The following is a 23,159-nucleotide window of genomic DNA, read 5'->3' on the forward strand; positions in this document are numbered from 1 at the left end:
CGTCAATAAGAAGGTCCAAGGGATACAGTAAACCTGAAATGATGCATCGGAATCTATAACTAGTGTCACAGGAATGGTTCAAAACATTGTCAGAAAGAAGAGTCAGTCTTCTTTTACTTAAGTCATCATTGTGAATTTTCTATCTAATTCTGATGCAATGTCTATGTTTCATCATCAATAAGAAGGTCCAAGGGATACAGTAAACCTGGAGTGAAGCATCGGAATCTATAACTAGTGTCACAGAAATGGTTCAAACACAGACAGTAAGAAGAGTCAGACTTCTATTACTTAAGTCGGCATTTTGCCTTTTGTCTTTAATTCCGATGCTATTTCTGTGTTTCATCGTCAATAAGAAGTGCCAAGGGATACAGTAAACCTGGAGTGAAGCATCTGAGTCTATAACTAGTGTCACAGGAATGGTTCACAACATAGACAGTAAGAAGAGTCAGTCTTCTTGTACTTAATTCGGGATTGGGCCTTTGTATTTAATTCCGATGCAATTTCTGTGTTTCATCGTCAATAAGAAGGTCCAAGGGATACAGTAATCCTGAAGTTAAGCATCGGAATCTATAACTAGTGTCACAGGAATGGTTCAAAACATTGTCAGTAAGAAGAGTCAGTGTTCTCGTAGTTAAGTCGGCATTGTGCCTTTTGTATTTAATTCCGATGCAATTTCTGTGTTTCATCGTCAACAAGAAGTTCCAAGGGATACAGTAGACCTGAAATGAACCATCATAATCTATAACTAGTGTCACAGGAATGGTTCAAAACATAGACAGTAGGAAAAGTCACTCTACATGTACTTAAGTCGGCATTGTGCCTTTTGTATTTAATTCCGATGCAATTTCTGTGTTTCATCGTCAATAAGAAGGTCAGAGGGATACAGTAAACCTGAAGTGAAGCATCGGAATCTATAACTAGAGTCACACGAATGGTTCAAAGCATAGACAGTAAGAAGAGTCAGTTTTCCTGTACTTAAGACGGCATTGCGCATTTTACATTTAATTCCGATGCAATTTCTGTGTTTCATCGTCAATACGAAGGTCCAAGGGATACAGTAAACCTGGAGTGAAACACCGGAATTTATAACTAACGTCACAGGAATGGTTCAAAGCATAGAATGTCGGAAGAGTCAGTCTTCTTGTACATTAGTCGGCATTGTGCCTTTTGTGTTTAATTCCGATGCAATTTCTGTGTTTCATCGTGAATAAGAAGGTCCATGTGATACAGCAAACCTGAAATGAACGATCGGAATCCATAACTAGTGTCACTGGAATGGTTCAAAACATAGACAGTAAGAAGAGTCAGTCTTCTTGTACTTCATTCGGCATTGTGCCTTTTCTATTTAATTCCGATGCAATTTCTGAGATTCATCGTCAATAAGACGGTCAGAGGGATACAGTAAACCTGAAGTGAAGCATCGGAATCTATAACTAGTGGCACAGGAATGGTTCAAAACATAGACAGTTGGAAGAGTCAGTCTTCTTGTACTTAAGTCGGCAATGTGCCTTTTGTATTTAATTCCGATGCAATATCTGTGTTCCATCGTCAATAAGAAGGTCCAAGGGATACAGTAAACCTGAAATGAACGATCGGAATCCATAACTAGTGTCACAGGAATGCTTCAAAACATAGACAGTAAGAAGAGTCGGTCTTCTTGTACTTAATTCGGCATTGTGCCTTTTGTATTTAATTCCGATGCAATATCTGTGTTTCATCGTCAATAAGAAGGTCCAAGGGATACAGTAAACCTGGAGTGAAGCATCGGAGTCTATAACCAGTGTCACAGGAATTTTTCAAACCATAGACAGTAAGAAGAGTCAGACTTCTTTTACTTAAGTCGGCATTGTGACTCTTGTATTTACTTCCGATGCAATTTCTGTGTTTCAACGTCACTAAGGAGGTCAGAGGGATACAGTAAGCCTGAAGTGAAGCATCGGAATCTATAACTAGTGTCACAGGAATGGTTCAAAACATAGTCAGTAAGAAGCGTCAGACTTCTTGCACTTAAGTCGGCATTGTGCTTTTTGTATTTAATTCCGATGCAATTTCTGTGTTTCATCGTCAATAAGAAGGTGCAAGGGATACAGTAAACCTGGAGTGAAGCATCGGAATTAACAACTAGTGTCACAGGGACGGTTCAAAACATAGACAGTAAGATGAGTCAGTATTCTTGTACTTAAGTCGGCATTGTGTCTTTTCTATATAATTCCGATGCAATTTCTGTGTTTCATCGTCAATAAGAAGGTCCAAGGGATACAGTAAACCTGAAGTTAAGCATCGGAATCTATAACTAGTGTCACAGGAATGGTTCAAAACATAGTCAGTAAGAAGAGTCAGACTTCCTGTAGTGAAGTCGGCATTGTGCTTTTGTATTTAATTCCGATGCAATTTCTGTGTTTCATCGTCAATCAGAACGTCCAAGGGATACAGTAAACCTGAAATGAACCATCGGAATCTATAACTAGTGTCACAGGAATGGTTCAAAACATAGACAGTAGGAAAAGTCAATATACAAGTACTTATGTCGGCATTGTGCCTTTTGTATTAAATTCCGATGCAATTTCTGTGTTGCATCGTCAATAAGAAGGTCAGAGGGATACAGTAAATCTGATGTGAAGCATCGGAATCTCTAACTAGAGTCATAGGAATAGTTCAAAACATAGTCAGTAAGGAGAGTCAGTCTTCTTGTACTTAAGTCGGCATTGTGCCTATTGTATTTAATTCCGATGCAATTTGTGTGTTTCATCGTCAATAAAAAGGTCCAAGGGATACAGTAGACCTGAATTGAAGCATCGGAATCTATAACTAGTGTCACAGGAATGGTTCAAAACATAGACAGTAAGAGGAGTCAGTCTTCTTGTACTTAAGTCGGCATTGTGCCTTTTGTATTTAATTCCGATGCAATTTCTGTGTTTCATCGTCAATTTGACGGTCAGAGGGATACAGTAAACCTGAAGTGAAGCATCAGAATCTATAACTAGAGTCACACGAATGGTTCAAAACATAGACTGTAAGATGAGTCAGTTTTCTTGTACTTAAGGCGGCATTGTGCATTTTATATTTAATTCCGATGCAATTTCTGTGTTTCATCGTCAATAAGAAGGTCCAAGGGATATAGTAAACCTGGAGTGAAGCACCGGAATCTATAACTAGTGTCACAGGAATGGTTCAAACATAGACTGTCGGAAGAGTCAGTTTTCTTGTACATTAGACGGCAGTGTGCCTTTTGTATTTAATTCCGATGCAAATTCTGTGTTTCATCGTCAATAAGAAGGTCCAAGGAATACAGTAAACCATGATTGAATCATCGGAATCTATAACTAGTGTCACAGGAATGGTTCAAAACATAGACAGTAGGAAGAGTCAGTCTTCTAGTACTTAAGTCGGCATTGTGCCCTTTCTATTTAATTCCGATGCAATTTCTGTGTTTCATCGTCAATAAGACGGTCAGAGGGATACAGTAAATCTGAAGTGAAACATCGGAATCTATAACTAGTGGCACAGGAATGGTTCAAATCATAGACAGTAAGAAGAGTCAGTCTTCTTGTAGTTAATTCAGCATTGTGCCTTTTGTATTTAATTCTGATGCAATTTCTGTGTTTCATCGTCAATAGGAAGGTCCAAGGGATACAGGAAACCTGGAGTGAAGCATCGGAAGCTATAACTAGTGTCACAGGAATGGTTCAAACATAGACAATAGGAAGAGTCAGTCTTCTAGTACTAAAGTCGGCATTGTGCTTTTTCTATTTAATTCCGATGCAATTTCTGTGATTCATCGTCAATAAGACGGTCAGAGGGATACAGTAAACCTGAAGTGAAGCATCGGAATCTATAACTAGTGGCACAGGAATGGTTCAAAGCGTAGACAGTTGGAAGAGTCAGTCTTCTTGTACTTAAGTCGGCATTGTGCCTTTTGTATTTAATTCCGATGCAATATCTGTGTTTCATCGTCAATAAGAAGGTCCAAGGGATACAGTAAACCTGAAATGAACGATCGGAATCCATAACTAGTGTCACAGGAATGGTTCAAAGCATAGATAGTAAGAAGAGTCAGTCTCCTTGTACTTAATTCGGCATTGTGCCTTTTGTATTTAATTCCGATGTAAAATCTGTGTACAATCGTCAATAAGAAGGTCCAAGGTGTAGAGTAAACCGGGAGTGAAGCATCAGAGTCTATAACTAGTGTCACAGGAATATTTCAAAACATAGACAGTAAGAAGAGTCAGTCTTCTTGTACTTAATTCGGCGTTGTACCTTTTGTACTTAACCCTGATGCAATTTCTGTGTTTCATCGTCAATAAGAAGGTTAGAGGGATACGGTAAACCTGAAGTGAAGCATCGGAATCTATAACTAGTGTCACAGGAATAGTTCAAAACGTAGTCAGTAAGAAGAGTCAGTCTTCTTGTACTTAAGTCGGCGATGTGCCTATTGTATTTAATTCCGATGCAATTTCTGTGTTTCATCGTCATTAAGAAGGACCAAGGGATACAGTAGACCTGACTTGAAGCATCGGAATCTATAACTTGTGTCACAGGAACGGTTCAAAACATAGACAGTAAGAAGAGTCAGTCTTCTTGTACTTAAGTCGGCATTGTGCCTTTTGTATTTAATTCCGATGCAATTTCTGTGATTCATCGTCAATAAGACGGTCAGAGGGATACAGTAAACCTGAAGTAAAGCATGGGAATTTATGACTAGTGGCACAGGAATGGTTCAAAACATAGACAGTTGGAAGAGTCAGTCTTCTTGTACTTAAGTCAGCAATGTGCCTTTTGTATTTAATTCCGATGCAATATCTGTGTTTCATCGTAAATAAGGAGGTCAGAGGGATACAGTAAACCTGAAGTGAAGCATCGGAATCTATAACTAGTGTCACAGGAATGGTTCAAAACATAGTCAGTAAGAAGAGTCAGTCTTCTTGTACTTAAGTCGGCATTGTGCATTTTGGATTTAATTCCGATGCCATTTCTGTGTTTCATCGTCAATAAGAAGGTCCAAGGGATACAGTAAACCTGGAGTGAAGCATCGGAATTTATAACTAGTGTCACAGGGACGGATCAAAACATAGGCAGTAGGATGAGTCAGCATTCTTGTACTTAAGTCGGCATTGTGCCTTTTCTATGTAATTCCGATGCAATTTCTGTGTTTCATCGTCAATAAGAAGGTCCAAGGGATACAGTAAACCTGAGATGAACCATCGGAAGCTATAACTAGTGTCACAGGAATGGTTCAAAACATAGACAGTAGGATAAGTTAGTCTACATGTACGTAAGTCGGCATTGTGCTTTTGTATTTAATTCCGATGCAATTTCTGTGTTTCATCGTCAATAAGAAGGTGAGAATGATACAGTAAATCTGATGTGATGCATCGGAATCTATAACTAGTGTCACAGGAATAGTTCAAAACATAGTCAGTAAGAAGAGTCAGTCTTCTTGTACTTAAGTCGGCATTGTGCCTTTTGTATTTAATTCCGATGCAATTTCTGTGTTTCATCGTCAATATGACGGTCAGAGGGATACAGTAAACCTGAAGTGAAGCATCGGAATCTATAACTAGAGTCACACGAATGGTTCAAAGCATAGACAGTAAGATGTATCAGTTTTCTTGTACTTAAGGCGGCAATGTGCATTTTATATTTAATTCCGATGCAATTTCTGTGTTTCATCGTCAATAAGAAGGTCCAAGGGATACAGTAAACCTGGAGTGAAGCACCGGAATCTATAACTAGTGTCACAGGAATGGTTCAAAACATAGACTGTCGGAAGAGTCAGTCTTCTTGTACATTAGTCGGCATTGTGCCTTTTGTATTTAATTCCGATGCAATTTCTGTGTTTCATCGTCAATAAGAAGGTGCAAGGAATACAGTAAACCTGGAGTGAAGCATCGAAATCTATAACTAGTGTCACAGGAATGGTTCAAAGCATAGACAGTAGGTAGACTCAGTCTTCTAGTACATAAGTCGGCATTGTGCCTTTTCTATTTATTTCCGATGCAATTTCTGTGTTTCATCGTCAATAAGACGGTCAGAGGGATACAGTACACCTGAAGTGAAACATCGGAATCTATAACTAGTGGCACAGGAATGGTTCAAAACATAGACAGTTGGAAGAGTCAGTCTTCTTGTACTTAATTCGGCATTGTGCCTTTTGTATTTAATTCCGATGCAATTTCTGTGTTTCATCGTCAATAAGAAGGTCCAAGGGATACAGTAAACCTGAAATGAACGATCGGAATCCATAACTAGTGTCACAGGAATGGTTCAAAACATAGACAGTAAGAAGAGTCAGTTTTCTTGTACTTATGACGGCATTGTGCATTTTATATTTAATTCCGATGCAATTTCTGTGTTTCATCGTCAATAAGAAGGTCCAAGGGATACAGTAAAGCTGAATTGAAGCATCGGAATGCATAACTAGTGTCACATAATTGGTTCAAAACATAGACAGTAAGAAGAGTCAGTCTTCTTGTACTTAATTCGGCATTGTGCCTTTTGTATTTAAATCTGATGCAATTTCTGTGTTTCATCGTCATTAAGAAGGACCAAGGGATACAGTAGACCTGAATTGAAGCATCGGAATCTATAACTTGTGTCACAGGAATGGTTCAAAACATAGACAGTAAGAGGAGTCAGTCTTCTTGTACTTAAGTCGGCATTGTGCGTTTTGTATTTAATTCCGATGCAATTTCTGTGTTTCATCGTCAATAAGAAGGTCCAAGGGATACAGTAAACCTGGAGTGAAGCACCAGAATCTATAACTAGTGTCACAGGAATGGTTCACAACATAGAATGTCGGAAGAGTCAGTCTTCTTGTACATTAGTCGGCATTGTGCCTTTTGTATTTAATTCCGATGCAATTTCTGTGTTTCATCGTCAATAAAAAGGCCCAAGGGATACAGTAAACCTGAAATGAACGATCGGAATCCATAACTAGTGTCACAGGAATGGTTCAAAACATAGACAGTAAGAAGAGTCAGTCTTCTTGTACTTAATTCGGCATTGTGCCTTTTGTATTTAATTCTGATGCAATTTCTCTGTTTCATCGTCAATTAGAAGGTCCAAGGGATACAGTAAACCTGAAGTGAAGCATCGCAATCCATAACTAGTGTCACATTAATGGTTCAAAACATAGACAGTAAGAAGAGTCAGTCATCTTGTACTTAAGTCGGCATTGTGCCTTTTGTATTTAATTCCGATGCAATTTCTGTGATTCATCGTCAATAAGACGATCAGAGGGATACAGTAAACCTGAAGTGAAGCATGGGAATCTATAACTAGAGTCACACGAATGGTTCAAGGCATAGACAGTAAGATGTGTCAGTTTTCTTGTACTTAAGGAGGCATTGTGCATTTTATATTTAATCCCGATGCAATTTCTGTGTTTCATCGTCAATAAGAAGGTCCAAGGGATACACTAAACCAGGAGTGAAGCACCAGAATCTATAACTAGTGTCACAGGAATGGTTCAAAACATAGACTGTCGGAAGAGTCAGTCTTCTTTTACATTAGTCGGCATTGTGCCTTTTGTATTTAATTCCGACGCAATTTCTGTGTTTCATCGTCAATAAGAAGGTCCAAGGAATACAGTAAACCTGGAGTGAAGCATCGGAATCAATAACTAGTGTCACAGGAGTGGTTCAAACATAGACAGTAGGAGGAGTCAGACTTCTAGTACATAAGTCGGCATTGTGCCTTTTCAATTTAATTCCGCTGCCATTTCTGTGTTTCATCGTCAACAAGACGGCCAGAGGGATACAATAAACCTGAAGTGAAACATCGGAATCTATAACTAGTGGCACAGGAATGGTTCAAAACATAGACAGTTGGAAGAGTCAGTCTTCTTGTACTTAATTCGGCATTGTGCCTTTTGTATTTAATTCCGATGCAATTTCTGTGATTCATCGTCAATAAGACGGTCAGAGGGATACAGTAAACCTGAAGTGAAGCATGGTAATCTATGACTAGTGGCACAGGAATGGTTCAAAACATAGACAATTGGAAGAGTCAGTCATCTTGTACTTAAGTCGGCAATGTGCCTTTTGTATTTAATTCCGATCCAATATCTGCGTTTCATCGTAAATAAGAAGGTTCAAGGGATACAGTAAACCTGAAATGAACGATCGGAATCCATAACTAGTGTCACAGGAATGCTTTAAACATAGACAGTAAGAAGAGTCGGTCTCCTTGTACTTAATTCGGCATTGTGCCTTTTGTATTTAATTCCGATGCAATATCTGTGTTTCATCGTCAATAAGAAGGTCCAAGGGATACAGTTAACCTGAAGTGAATCATCGGAATCTATAACTAGTGTCGCAGGAATGGTTCAAATCATAGTCAGTAAGAAGAGTCAGTCTTCTTGTACTTAAGTCATCATTGTGCCTTTTCTATTTAATTCTGATGCAATTTCTGTGTTTCATCGTCAATAAGAAGGTCCAAGGGATACAGTAAACCTAGAGTGAAGCATCGGAATCCATAACTAGTGTCACAGGAATGGTTCAAACCATAGACAGTAAGAAGAGTCAGACTTCTTTTACTTACGTCGGCATTGTGCCTCTTGTATTTAATTCCGATGCAATTTCTGTGTTTCATCGTCAATAAGGAGGTCAGAGGGATACAGTAAACCTGAAGTGAAGCATCGGAATCTATAACTAGTGTCACAGGAATGGTTCAAAACATAGCCAGTAAGAAGAGTCAGTCCTCTTGTACTTAAGACGGCATTGTGCTTTTTGTATTTAATTCCCATTCACTTTCTGTGTTTCATCGTCAATAAGAAGGTCCAAGGGATACAGTAAACCTGGAGTGAAGCATCGGAATTTATAACTAGTGTCACAGAGACGGTTCAAAACATAGACAGTAAGATGAGTCAGTATTCTTGTACTTAAGTCGGCATTGTGCCTTTTCTATGTAATTCCGATATAATTTCTGTGTTTCATCGTCAATAAGAAGGTCCAAGGGATACAGTAATCCTGAAGTTAAGCATCGGAATCTATAACTAGTGTCACAGGAATGGTTCAAAACATAGTCAGTAAGAAGAGTCAGACTTCTTGTAGTTAAGTCGGCATTGTGCCTTTTGTATTTAATTCCGATGCAATTTCTGTGTTTCATCGTCAATAAGAAGGTCCAAGGGACACAGTAAACCTGAAATGAACCATCGGAATCTATAACTAGTGTCACAGGAATGGTTCAAAGCATAGAGAGTAGGAAAAGTCAGTCTACATGTACTTAAGTCGGCATTGTGCCTTTTGTATTTAATTCTAATGCAATTTCTGTGTTTCATCTTCAATAAGAAGGTCCAAGGGATACAGTAAACCTGGAGTGAAGCATCGGAGTCTATAACTAGAATCACACGAATGGTTCAAAGCATAGACAGTAAGATGTGTCAGTTTTCTTGTACTTAAGGCGGCATTGTGCATTTTATATTTAATTCCGATGCAATTTCTGTGTTTCATCGTCAATAAGAAGGTCCAAGGGATACAGTAAACCTGGAGTGAAGCACCGGAATCTATAACTAGTGTCACAGGAATGGTTCAAAACATAGACTGTCGGAAGAGTCAGTCTTCTTGAACATTAGTCGGCATTGTGCCTTTTGTATTTAATTCCGATGCAATTTCTGTGTTTCATCGTCAATAAGAAGGTCCAAGGAATACAGTAAACCTGGAGTGAAGCATCGGAATCTATAACTAGTGTCACAGGAATGGTTCAAAACATAGACAGTAGGAAGAGTCAGCCTTCTAGTACATTAATCGGAATTGTGCCTTTTCTATTTAATTCCGATGCAATTTCTGTGTTTCATCGTCAATAAGACGGTCAGAGGTATACAGTAAACCTGAAGTGAATCATCGGAATCTATAACTAGTGGCACAGGAATGGTTCAAAACATAGACAGTTGGAAGAGTCAGTCTTCTTGTACTTAATTCGGCATTGTGCTCTTTGTATTTAATTCTGATGCAATTTCTGTGTTTCATCGTCAATAAGAAGGTCCAAGGGATACAGTAAACCTGGAGTGAAGCATCAGAGTCTATAACTAGTGTCACAGGAATGGTTCAAACATAGACAGTAGGAAGAGTCTGTCTTCTAGTACTTAAGTCGGCATTGTGCCTTTTCTATTTAATTCCGATGCAATTTCTGTGATTCATCGTCAATAAGACGGTCAGAGGGATACAGTAAACCTGAAGTGAAACATCGGAATCTATAACTAGTGGCACAGGAATGGTTCAAAGCATAGACAGTTGGAAGAGTCAGTCTTCTTGTACTTAAGCTGGTATTGTGGCTTTTGTATTTAATTCCGATGCAATATCTGTGTTTCATTGTCAATAAGAAGGTCCAAGGGATACAGTAAACCTGAAATGAACGATCGGAATCCATAACTAGTGTCACAGGAATGGTTCAAAACATAGATAATAAGAAGAGTCAGTCTCCTTGTACTTAATTCGGCATTGTGCCTTTTGTATTTAATTCTGATGCAATTTCTGTATTTCATCGTCAATAAGAAGGTCCAAGGGATACAGTAAACCTGAAGTGAAGCATCGGAATCTATAACTAGAGTCACACGAATGGTTCAAAGCATAGACAGTAAGAAGAGTCAGTTTTCTTGTACTTAAGACGGCATTGTGCATTTTATATTTAATTCCGATGCAATTTCTGTGTTTCATCGTCAATAAGAAGGTCCAAGGGATACAGTAAACCTGAATTGAAGCATCGGAATCCATAACTAGTGTCACATTAATGGTTCAAAACATAGACAGTAAGAAGAGTCAGTCTTCTTGTACTTAAGTCGGCATTTTGCCTTTTGTATTTAATTCCGATGCAATTTATGTGTTTCATCGTCAATTAGAAATTCAGAGGGATACAGTAAACCTGAAGTGAAGCAACGGAATCTATAACTAGTGTCACACGAATGGTTCAAAGCATAGACAGTAAGAAGGGTCAGTTTTCTTGTACTTAAGACGGCATTGTGCATTTTATATTTAATTCCGATGCAATTTCTGTGTTTCATCGTCAATAAGAATGTCCAAGGGATACACTAAACCTGGAGTGAAGCACCGGAATCTATAACTAGTGTCACAGGAATGGTTCAAAACATAGACTGTCGGAAGAGTCAGTCTTCTTTTACATTAGTCGGCATTGTGCCTTTGGTATTTTATTCCGATGCAATTTCTGTGTTTCATCGTCAACAAGAAGGTCCAAGGAATACAGTAAACCTGGAGTGAAGCATCGGAATCAATAACTAGTGTCACAGGAGTGGTTCAAAACATAGACAGTAGGAAGAGTCAGTCTTCTAGTACTTAAGTCGGCATTGTGCCTTTTCTATTTAATTCCGATGCCATTTCTGTGTTTCATCGTCAATAAGACGGTCAGAGGGATACAATAAACCTGAAGTGAAACATCGGAATCTACAACTAGTGGCACAGGAATGGTTCAAAACATAGACAGTTGGAAGAGTCAGTCTTCTTGTACTTAATTCGGCATTGTGCCTTTTGTATTTAATTCCGATGCAATTTCTGTGATTCATCGTCAATAAGACGGTCAGAGGGATACAGTAAACCTCAAGTGAAGCATGGTAATCTATGACTAGTGGCACAGGAATGGTTCAAAACATAGACAGTTGGAAGAGTCAGTCTTCTAGTACTTAAGTCGGCAATGTGCCTTTTGTATTTAATTCCGATGCAATATCTGCGTTTCATCGTAAATAAGAAGGTCCAAGGGATACAGTAAACCTGAAATGAACGATCGGAATCCATAACTAGTGTCACAGGAATGCTTCAAAACATAGACAGTAAGAAGAGTCGGTCACCTTGTACTTAATTCGGCATTGTGCCTTTTGTATTTAATTCCGATGCAATATCTGTGTTTCATCGTCAATAAGAAGGTCCAAGGGATACAGTTAACCTGAAGTGAATCATCGGAATCTATAACTAGTGTCACAGGAATGGTTCAAATCATAGTCAGTAAGAAGAGTCAGTCATCTTGTACTTAAGTCATCATTGTGCCTTTTCTATTTAATTCTGATGCAATTTCTGTGTTTCATCGTCAATAAGAAGGTCCAAGGGATACAGTAAACCTAGAGTGAAGCATCGGAAACCATAACTAGTGTCACAGGAATGGTTCAAACCATAGACAGTAAGAAGAGTCAGACTTCTTTTACTTAAGTCGGCATTGTGCCTCTTGTATTTAATTCCGATGCAATTTCTGTGTTTCATCGTCAATAAGAAGGTCCAAGGGATACAGTAAACCTGAAATGAACCATCGGAACCTATAACTAGTGTCACAGGAATGGTTCAAAGCATAGTCAGTAAGAAGAGTCAGTCTTCTTGTACTTAAGACGGCATTGTGCTTTTTGTATTTAATTCCCATTCACTTTCTCTGTTTCATCGTCAATAAGAAGGTCCAAGGGATACAGTAAACCTGGAGTGAAGCATCGGAATTTATAACTAGTGTCACAGGGACGGTTCAAAACATAGACAGTAAGATGAGTCAGTATTCTTGTACTTAAGTCGGCATTGTGCCTTTTCTATGTAATTCTGATGTAATTTCTGTGTTTCATCGTCAATAAGAAGGTCCAAGGGATACAGTAATCCTGAAGTTAAGCATCGGAATCAATAAGTAGTGTCACAGGAATGGTTCAAAACATAGTCAGTAAGAAGAGTCAGACTTCTTGTAGTTAAGTCGGCATTGTGCCTTTTGTATTTAATTCCGATGCAATTTCTGTGTTTCATCGTCAATAAGAAGGTCCAAGGGATACAGTAAACCTGAAATGAACCATCGGAACCTATAACTAGTGTCACAGGAATGGTTCAAAGCATAGAGAGTAGGAAAAGTCAGTCTACATGTACTTAAGTCGGCATTGTGCCTTTTGTATTTAATTCTAATGCAATTTCTGTGTTTCATCGTCAATAAGAAGGTCCAAGGGATACAGTAAACCTGGAGTGATGCATCGGAGTCTATAACTAGAATCACACGAATGGTTCAAAGCATAGACAGTAAGATGTGTCAGTTTTCTTGTACTTAAGGCGGCATTGTGCATTTTATATTTAATTCCGATGCAATTTCTGTGTTTCATCGTCAATAAGAAGGTCCAAGGGATACAGTAAACCTGGAGTGAAGCACCGGAATCTATAACTAGTGTCACAGGAATGGTTCAAAACATAGACTGTCGGAAGAGTCAGTCTTCTTGAACATTAATCGGCATTGTGCCTTTTGTATTTAATTCCGATGCAATTTTTGTGTTTCATCGTCAATAAGAAGGTCCAAGGAATACAGTAAACCTGGAGTGAAGCATCGGAATCTATAACTAGTGTCACAGGAATGGTTCAAAACATAGACAGTAGGAAGAGTCAGCCTTCTAGTACATTAGTCGGCATTGTGCCTTTTCTATTTAATTCCGATGCAATTTCTGTGTTTCATCGTCAATAAGACGGTCAGAGGTATACAGTAAACCTGAAGTGAATCATCGGAATCTATAACTAGTGGCACAGGAATGGTTCAAAACATAGACAGTTGGAAGAGTCAGTCTTCTTGTACTTAAATCGGCATTGTGCTTTTGTATTTAATTCCGATGAAATATCTGGGTTTCATCGTCAATAAGAAGGTCCAAAGGATACAGTAAACCTGAAATGAACGATCGGAATCCATAACTAGTGTCACAGGAATGGTTCAAAACGTAGACAGTAAGAAGAGTCAGTCTTCTTGTACTTAATTCGGCATTGTGCTCTTTGTATTTAATTCTGATGCAATTTCTGTGTTTAATCGTCAATAAGAAGGTCCAAGGGATACAGTAAACCTGGAGTGAAGCATCAGAGTCTATAACTAGTGTCACAGGAATGGTTCAAAACATAGACAGTAGGAAGAGTCAGTCTTCTAGTACTTAAGTCGGCATTGTGCCTTTTCTATTTAATTCCGGTGCAATTTCTGTGATTCAGCGTCAATAAGACGGTCAGAGGGATACAGTAAACCTGAAGTGAAACATCGGAATCTATAACTAGTGGCACAAGAATGGTTCAAAGCATAGACAGTTGGAAGAGTCAGTCTTCTTGTACTTAAACTGGTATTGTGGCTTTTGTATTTAATTCCGATGCAATATCTGTGTTTCATTGTCAATAAGAAGGTCCAAGGGATACAGTAAACCTGAAATGAACGATCGGAATCCTTAACTCGTGTCACAGGAATGGTTCAAAACATAGATAGTAAGAAGAGTCAGTCTCCTTGTACTTAATTCGGCATTGTGCCTTTTGTATTTAATTCTGATGCAATTTCTGTATTTCATCGTCAATAAGAAGGTCCAAGGGATACAGTAAACCTGAAGTGAAGCATCGGAATCTATAACTAGAGTCACACGAATGGTTCAAAGCATAGACAGTAAGAAGAGTCAGTTTTCTTGTACTTAAGACGGCATTGTGCATTTTATATTTAATTCCGATGCAATTTCTGTGTTTCATCGTCAATAAGAAGGTCCAAGGGATACAGTAAACCTGAATTGAAGCATCGGAATCCATAACTAGTGTCACATTAATGGTTCAAAACATAGACAGTAAGAAGAGTCAGTCTTCTTGTACTTAAGTCGGCATTGTGCCTTTTGTATTTAATTCCGATGCAACTTCTGTGTTTCATCGTCAATAAGAAATTCAGAGGGATACAGTAAACCTGAAGTAAAGCAACGGAATCTATAACTAGTGTCACACGAATGGTTCAAAGCATAGACAGTAAGAAGGGTCAGTTTTCTTGTACTTAAGACGGCATTGTGCATTTTATATTTAATTCCGATGCAATTTCTGTGTTTCATCGTCAATAAGAAGGTCCAAGGGATACACTAAACCTGGAGTGAAGCACCGGAATCTATAACTAGTGTCACAGGAATGGTTCAAAACATAGACTGTCGGAAGAGTCAGTCTTCTTTTACATTAGTCGGCATTGTGCCTTTGGTATTTAATTCCGATGCAATTTCTGTGTTTCAACGTCAACAAGAAGGTCCAAGGAATACAGTAAACCTGGAGTGAAGCATCGGAATCAATAACTAGTGTCACAGGAGTGGTTCAAAACATAGACAGTAGGAAGAGTCAGTCTTCTAGTACATAAGTCGGCATTGTGCCATTTCTATTTAATTCCGATGCCATTTCTGTGTTTCATCGTCAATAAAACGGTCAGAGGGATACAATAAACCTGAAGTGAAACATCGGAATCTACAACTAGTGGCACAGGAATGGTTCAAAACATAGACAGTTGGAAGAGTCAGTCTTCTTGTACTTAATTCGGCATTGTGCCTTTTGTATTTAATTCCGATGCAATTTCTGTGATTCATCGTCAATAAGACGGTCAGAGGGATACAGTAAACCTCAAGTGAAGCATGGTAATCTATGACTAGTGGCACAGGAATGGTTCAAAACATAGACAGTTGGAAGAGTCAGTCTTCTAGTACTTAAGTCGGCAATGTGCCTTTTGTATTTAATTCCAATGCAATATCTGCGTTTCATCGTAAATAAGAAGGTCCAAGGGATACAGTAAACCTGAAATGAACGATCGGAATCCATAACTAGTGTCACAGGAATGCTTCAAAACATAGACATTAAGAAGAGTCGGTCTCCTTGCACTTAATTCGGCATTGTGCCTTTTGTATTTAATTCCGATGTAATATCTGTGTTTCATCGTCACTAAGAAGGTCCAAGGGATACAGTTAACCTGAAGTGAATCATCGGAATCTGTAACTAGTGTCACAGGAATGGTTCAAATCATAGTCAGTAAGAAGAGTCAGTCTTCTTATACTTAAGTCATCATTGTGCCTTTTCTATTTAATTCTGATGCAATTTCTGTGTTTCATCGTCAATAAGAAGGTCCAAGGGATACAGTAAACCTAGAGTGAAGCATCGGAATCCATAACTAGTGTCACAGGAATGGTTCAAACCATAGACAGTAACAAGAGTCAGACGTCTTTTACTTAAGTCGGCATTGTGCCTCTTGTATTTAATTCCGATGCAATTTCTGTGTTTCATCGTCAATAAGGAGGTCAGAGGGATACAGTAAACCTGAAGTGAAGCATCGGAATCTATAACTAGTGTCACAGGAATGGTTCAAAACATTGTCAGTAAGAAGAGTCAGTCTTCTTGTACGTAAGACGGCATTGTGCTTTTTGTATTTAATTCCCATTCACTTTCTGTGTTTCATCGTCAATAAGAATGTCCAAGGAATACAGTAAACCTGGAGTGAAGCATCGGAATTTATAACTAGTGTAACCGGGACGGTTCAAAACATAGACAGTAAGATGAGTCAGTATTCTTGTACTTAAGTCGGCATTGTGCCTTTTCTATGTAATTCCGATGTATTTTCTGTGTTTCATCGTCAATAAGAAGGTCCAAGGGATACAGTAATCCTGAAGTTAAGCATCGGAATCTATAACTAGTGTCACAGGAATGGTTCAAAACATAGTCAGTAAGAAGAGTCACACTTCTTGTAGTTAAGTCTTCATTGTGCCTTTGGATTTAATTCCGATGCAATTTCTGTGTTTCATCGTCAATAACAAGGTCCAAGGGATACAGTAAACCTGAAATGAACCATCGGAATCTATAACTAGTGTCACAGGAATGGTTCAAAACATAGAGAGTAGGAAAAGTCAGTCTACATGTACTTAAGTCGGCATTGTGCCTTTTGTATTTAATTCTAATGCAATTTCTGTGTTTCATCGTCAATAAGAAGGTCCAAGGGATACAGTAAACCTGGAGTGAAGCATCGGAGTCTATAACTAGAGTCACACGAATGGTTCAAAACATAGACAGTAAGATGTGTCAGTTTTCTTGTACTTAAGGCGGCATTGTGCATTTTATATTTAATTCCGATGCAATTTCTGTGTTTCATCGTCAATAAGAAGGTCCAAGGGATACAGTAAACCTGGAGTGAAGCACCGGAATCTATAACTAGTGTCACAGGAATGGTTCAAATCATAGACTGTCGGAAGAGTCAGTCTTCTTGTACATTAGTCGGCATTGTGCCTTTTGTATTTAATTCCGATGCAATTTCTGTGTTTCATCGTCAATAAGAAGGTCCAAGGAATACAGTAAACCTGGAGTGAAGCATCGGAATCTATAACTAGTGTCACAGGAATGGTTCAAAACATAGACAGTAGGAAGAGTCAGTCTTCTAGTACATTAGTCGGCATTGTGCCTTTTCTATTTAATTCCGATGCAATTTCTGTGTTTCATCGTCAATAAGACGGTCAGAGGTATACAGTAAACCTGAAGTGAAACATCGGAATCTATAACTAGTGGCACAGGAATGGTTCAAAACATAGACAGTTGGAAGAGTCAGTCTTCTTGTACTTAAGTCGGCAATGTGCCTTTTGTATTTAATTCCGATGCAATATCTGAGTTTCATCGTAAATAAGAAGGTCCAAGGGATACAGTAAACCTGAAATGAACGATCGGAATCCATAACTAGTGTCACAGGAATGCTTCAAAACATAGACAGTAGGAAGAGTCGGTCTCCTTGTACTTAATTCGGCATTGTGCCTTTTGTATTTAATTCCGATGCAATATCTGTGTTTCATCGTCAATAAGAAGGTCCAAGGGATACAGTTAACCTGAAGTGAATCATCGGAATCTGTAACTAGTGTCACAGGAATGGTTCAAATCATAGTCAGTAAGAAGAGTCAGTCTTCTTGTACTTAAGTCATCATTGTGCTTTGTCTATTTAATTCTGATGCAATTTCTGTGTTTCATCGTCAATAAGAAGGTCCAAGGGATACAGTAAACCTAGAGTGAAGCATCGGAATGCATAACTAGTGTCACAGGAATGGTTCAAGCCATAGACAGTAAGAAGAGTCAGACGTCTTTTACTTAAGTCGGCATTGTGCCTCTTGTATTTAATTCCGATGCAATTTCTGTGTTTCATCGTCAATAAGGAGGTCAGAGGGATACAGTAAACCTGAAGTGAAGCATCGGAATCTATAACTAGTGTCACAGGAATGGTTCAAATCGTAGACAGTAAGAAGAGTCAGTCTTCTTGTACTTAATTCGGCATTGTGCCTTTTGTATTTAATTCTGATGCAATTTCTGTGTTTCATCGTCAATAAGAAGGTCCAAGGGATACAGTAAACCTGAACTGAAGCATCGGAATCTATTACTAGAGTCACACGAATGGTTCAAAGCATAGACAGTAAGAAGAGTCAGTTTTCTTGTACTTAACACGGCATTGTGCATTTTATATTTAATTCCGATGCAATTTCTGTGTTTCATCGTCAATAAGAAGGTCCAAGGGATACAGTAAACCTGAATTGAAGCATCGGATTCCATAACTAGTGTCACATTAATGGTTCAAAACATAGAAAGTAATAAGAGTCAGTCTTCTTGTACTTATGTCGGCATTGTGCCTTTTGTATTAAATTCCGATGCAATTTCTGTGTTTCATCGTCAATAAGCCGGTCCGAGGGATACAGTAAACCTGAAGTGAAGCATCGGAATCTATAACTAGAGTCACACGAATGGTTCAAAGCATAGACAGTAAGATGTGTCACTTTTCTTGTACTTAAGGCGGCATTGTGCATTTTATATTTAATTCCGATGCAATTTCTGTGTTTCATTGTCAATAAGAAGGTCCAAGGGATACACTAAACCTGGAGTGAAGCACCGGAATCTATAACTAGTGTCACAGGAATGGTTCAAAACATAGACTGTCGGAAGAGTCAGTCTTCATGTACATTAGTCGGCATTGTGCCTTTTGTATTTAATTCCGATGCAATTTCTGTGTTTCATCGTCAATAAGAAGGTCCAAGGAATACAGTAAACCTGGAGTGAAGCATCGGAATCTATAACTTGTGTCACAGGAATGGTTCAAAGCATAGACAGTAGGAAGAGTCAGTCTTCTAGTACATAAGTCGGCATTGTGCCTTTTCTATTTCATTCCGATGCCATTTCTGTGTTTCATCGTCAATAAGACGGTCAGAGGGATACAGTAAACCTGAAGTGAAACATCGGAATCTATAACTAGTGGCACAGGAATGGTTCAAAACATAGACAGTTGGAAGAGTCAGTCTTCTTGTACTTAAATAAGCATTGTGCATTATGTATTTAATTCCGATGCAATTTCTGTGTTTCATCGTCAATAAGAAGGTCCAAGGGATACAGTAAACCTGAAATGAACGATCGGAATCCATAACTAGTGTCACTGGAATGGTTCAAAACATAGACAGTAAGAAGAGTCAGTCTTCTTGTACTTAATTCGGCATTGTGCCTTTTGTATTTAATTCTGATGCAATTTCTGTGTTTCATCGTCAATAAGAAGGTCCGAGGGATACAGTAAACCTGGAGTGAAGCATCGGAGCCTATAACTAGTGTCACAGGAATGGTTCAAAGCATAGACAGTAGGAAGAGTCAGTCTTCTAGTACTTAAGTCGGCATTGTGCCTTTTCTATCTAATTCCGATGCAATTTCTGTGTTTCATCGTCAATAAGAAGGTCCAAGGGATACAGTAAACCTGAAATGAACGATCGGAATCCATAACTAGTGTCACTGGAATGGTTCAAATCATAGACAGTAAGAAGAGTCAGTCTTCTTGTACTTAATTCGGCATTGTGCCTTTTCTATTTAATTCCGATGCAATTTCTGTGATTTATCGTCAATAAGACGGTCAGAGGGATACAATAAACCTGAAGTGAAGCATGGTAACCTATGACTAGTGGCACAGGAATGGTTCAAAACATAGACAGTTGGAAGAGTCAGTCTTCTTGTACTTAAGTCGGCAATGTGCCTTTTGTATTTAATTCCGATGCAATATCTGTGTTTCATCGTAAATAAGAAGGTCCAAGGGATACAGTAAACCTGAAATGAACGATCGGAATCCATAACTAGTGTCACAGGAATGCTTCAAATCATAGACAGTAAGAAGAGTCGGTCTCCTTGTACTTAATTCGGCATTGTGCCTTTTGTATTTAATTCCGATGCAATATCTGTGTTTCATCGTCAATAAGAAGGTCCAAGGGATACAGTTAATCTGAAGTGAATCATCGGAATCTATAACTAGTGTCACAGGAATGGTTCAAATCATAGTCAGTAAGAAGAGTCAGTCTTCTTGTATTTAAGTCATCATTGTGCCTTTTCTATTTAATTCTGATGCAACTTCTGTGTTTCATCGTCAATAAGAAGGTCCAAGGGATACAGTAAACCTGGAGTGAAGCATCGGAATTTATAACTGGTGTCACAGGGACGGTTCAAAACATAGACAGTAAGATGAGTCAGTATTCTTGTACTTAAGTCGCATTGTGCCTTTTCTATGTAATTCCGATGTAATTTTTGTGTTTCATCGTCAATAAGAAGGTCCAAGGGATACAGTAATCCTGAAGTTAAGCATCGGAATCTAGAACTAGTGTCACAGGAATGGTTCAAAACATAGTCAGTAAGAGGAGTCAGACTTCTTGTAGTTAAGTCGGCATTGTGCTTTTTGTTTTTAATTCCGATGCAATTTCTGTGTTTCATCGTCAATAAGAAGGTCCAAGGGATACAGTAAACCTGAAATGAACCATCGGAATCTATAACTAGTGTCACAGTAATGGTTCATAACATAGATAGTAGGAAAAGTCAGTCTACATGTACTTAAGTCGGCATTGTGCCTTTTGTATTTAATTCCGATGCAATTTCTGTGTTTCATCGTCAATAAGAAGGTCAGAGGGATACAGTAAATCTGATGTGAAGCATCGGAATCTATAACTAGTGTCACAGGAATAGTTCAAAACATAGTCAGTAAGAAGAGTCAGTCTTCTTGTACTTAAGTCGGCATTGTGTCTATTGTATTTAATTCCGATGCAATTTCTGTGTTTCATCGTCAATAAGAAGGTCCAAGGGAAACAGTAGACCTGAATTGAAGCATCGGAATCTATAAGTAGTGTCACAGGAATGGTTCAAAACATAGACAGTAAGAACGGTCAGTCTTCTTGTACTTAAGTCGGCATTGTGCCTTTTGTATTTAATTCTGATGCAATTTCTGTGTTTCATCGTCAATAAGAAGGTCCAAGGGATACAGTAAACCTGAAATGAACGATCGGAATCCATAACTAGTGTCACAGGAATGGTTCAAAACATAGACAGTAAGAAGAGTCAGTCTTCTTGTACTTAATTCGGCATTGTGCCTTATGTATTTAATTCTGATGCAATTTCTGTGTTTCATCGTCAATAAGAAGGTCCAAGGGATACAGGAAACGTGAAGTGAAGCATCGGAATCTATAACTAGAATCACACGAATGGTTCAAAGCATAGACAGTAAGAAGAGTCAGTTTTCTTGTACATAAGACGGCATTGTGCATTTTATATTTAATTCCGATGCAATTTCTGTGTTTCATCGTCAATAAGAAGGTCCAAGGGATACAGTAAACCTGAAGTGAAGCATCGGAATCTATAACTAGAGTCACACGAATGGTTCAAAGCATAGACAGTAAGATGTGTCAGTTTTCTTGTACTTAAGGCGGCATTGTGCATTTTATATTTAATTCCGATGCAATTTCTGTGTTTCATCGTCAATAAGAAGGTCCAAGGGATACACTAAACCTGGAGTGAAGCACCGGAATCTATAACTAGTGTCACAGGAATGGTTCAAAACATAGACTGTCGGAAGAGTCAGTCTTCTTGTACATTGGTCAGCATTGTGCCTTTGGTATTTAATTCCGATGCAATTTCTGTGTTTCATCGTCAATACGAAGGTCCACGGAATACAGTAAACGTGGAGTGAAGCATCGGAATCTATATCTAGTGTCACAGGAATGGTTCAAAACATAGACAGTAGGAAGAGTCAGTCTTCTAGTACATAAGTCGGCATTGTGCCTTTTCTATTTAATTCCGATGCCATTTCTGTGTTTCATCGTCAATAAGACGGTCAGAGGGATACAGTAAACCTCAAGTGAAACATCGGAATCTATAACTAGTGGCACAGGAATGGTTCCAACATAGACAGTTGGAAGAGTCAGTCTTCTTGTACTTAATTCGGCATTGTGCTTTTTGTATTTAATTCTGATGCAATTTCTGTGTTTCATCGTCAATAAGAAGGTTCAAGGGGTACAGTAAACCTGGAGTGAAGCATCGGAGTCTATAACTAGTGTCACAGGAATGGTTCAAACATAGACAGTAGGAAGAGTCAGTCTTCTAGTACTTAAGTCGGCATTGTGCCTTTTCTATTTAATTCCGATGCAATTTCTGTGATTCATCGTCAATAAGACGGTCAGAGGGATACAGTAAACCTGAAGTGAAGCATGGTAATCTATGACTAGTGGCACAGGAAGGGTTAAAAACATAGTCAGTTGGAAGAGTCAGTCTTCTTGTACGTAAGTCGGCAATGTGCCTTTTTTATTTAATTCCGATGCAATATCTGAGTTTCATCGTAAATAAGAAGGTCCAAGGGATACAGTAAACCTGAAATGAACGATCGGAATCCATAACTAGTGTCACAGGAATGCTTCAAACCATAGACAGTAAGAAGAGTCAGACTTCTTTTACTTAAGTCGGCATTGTGCCTCTTGTATTTAATTCCGATGCAATTTCTGTGTTTCATCGTCAATAAGGAGGTCAGAGGGATACAGTAAACCTGAAGTGAAGCATCGGAATCTATAACTAGTGTCACAGGAATGGTTCAAAACATAGTCAGTAAGAAGAGTCAGTCTTCTTGTACTTAAGACGGCATTGTGCTTTTTGTATTTAATTGCGATTCAATTTCTGTGTTTCATCGTCAATAAGAAGGTCCAAGGGATACAGTAAACCTGGAGTGAAGCATCGGAATTTATAACTAGTGTCACAGGGACGGTTCAAAAAATTGACAGTAAGATGAGTCAGTATTCTTGTACTTAAGTCGGCATTGTGCCTTTTCTATGTAATTCCGATGTAATTTCTGTGTTTCATCGTCAATAAGAAGGTCCAAGGGATACAGTAATCCTGAAGTTAAGCATCGGAATCTATAACTAATGTCACAGGAATGGTTCAAAACATAGTCAGTAAGAAGAGTCAGACTTCTTGTAGTTAATTCGGCACTGTGCCTTTTGTATTTAATTCCGATGGAATTTCTGTGTTTCATCGTCAATAAGAAGGTCCAAGGGATACAGTAAACCTGAAATGAACCATCGGAATCTATAACTAGTGTCACAGGAATGGTTCAAATCATAGAGAGTAGGAAAAGTCAGTCTACATGTACTTAAGTCG

This window comes from Schistocerca piceifrons, unplaced genomic scaffold (genome assembly GCF_021461385.2).
Source record: "Schistocerca piceifrons isolate TAMUIC-IGC-003096 unplaced genomic scaffold, iqSchPice1.1 HiC_scaffold_751, whole genome shotgun sequence".
NCBI classification, from domain to species: domain Eukaryota; kingdom Metazoa; phylum Arthropoda; class Insecta; order Orthoptera; family Acrididae; genus Schistocerca; species Schistocerca piceifrons.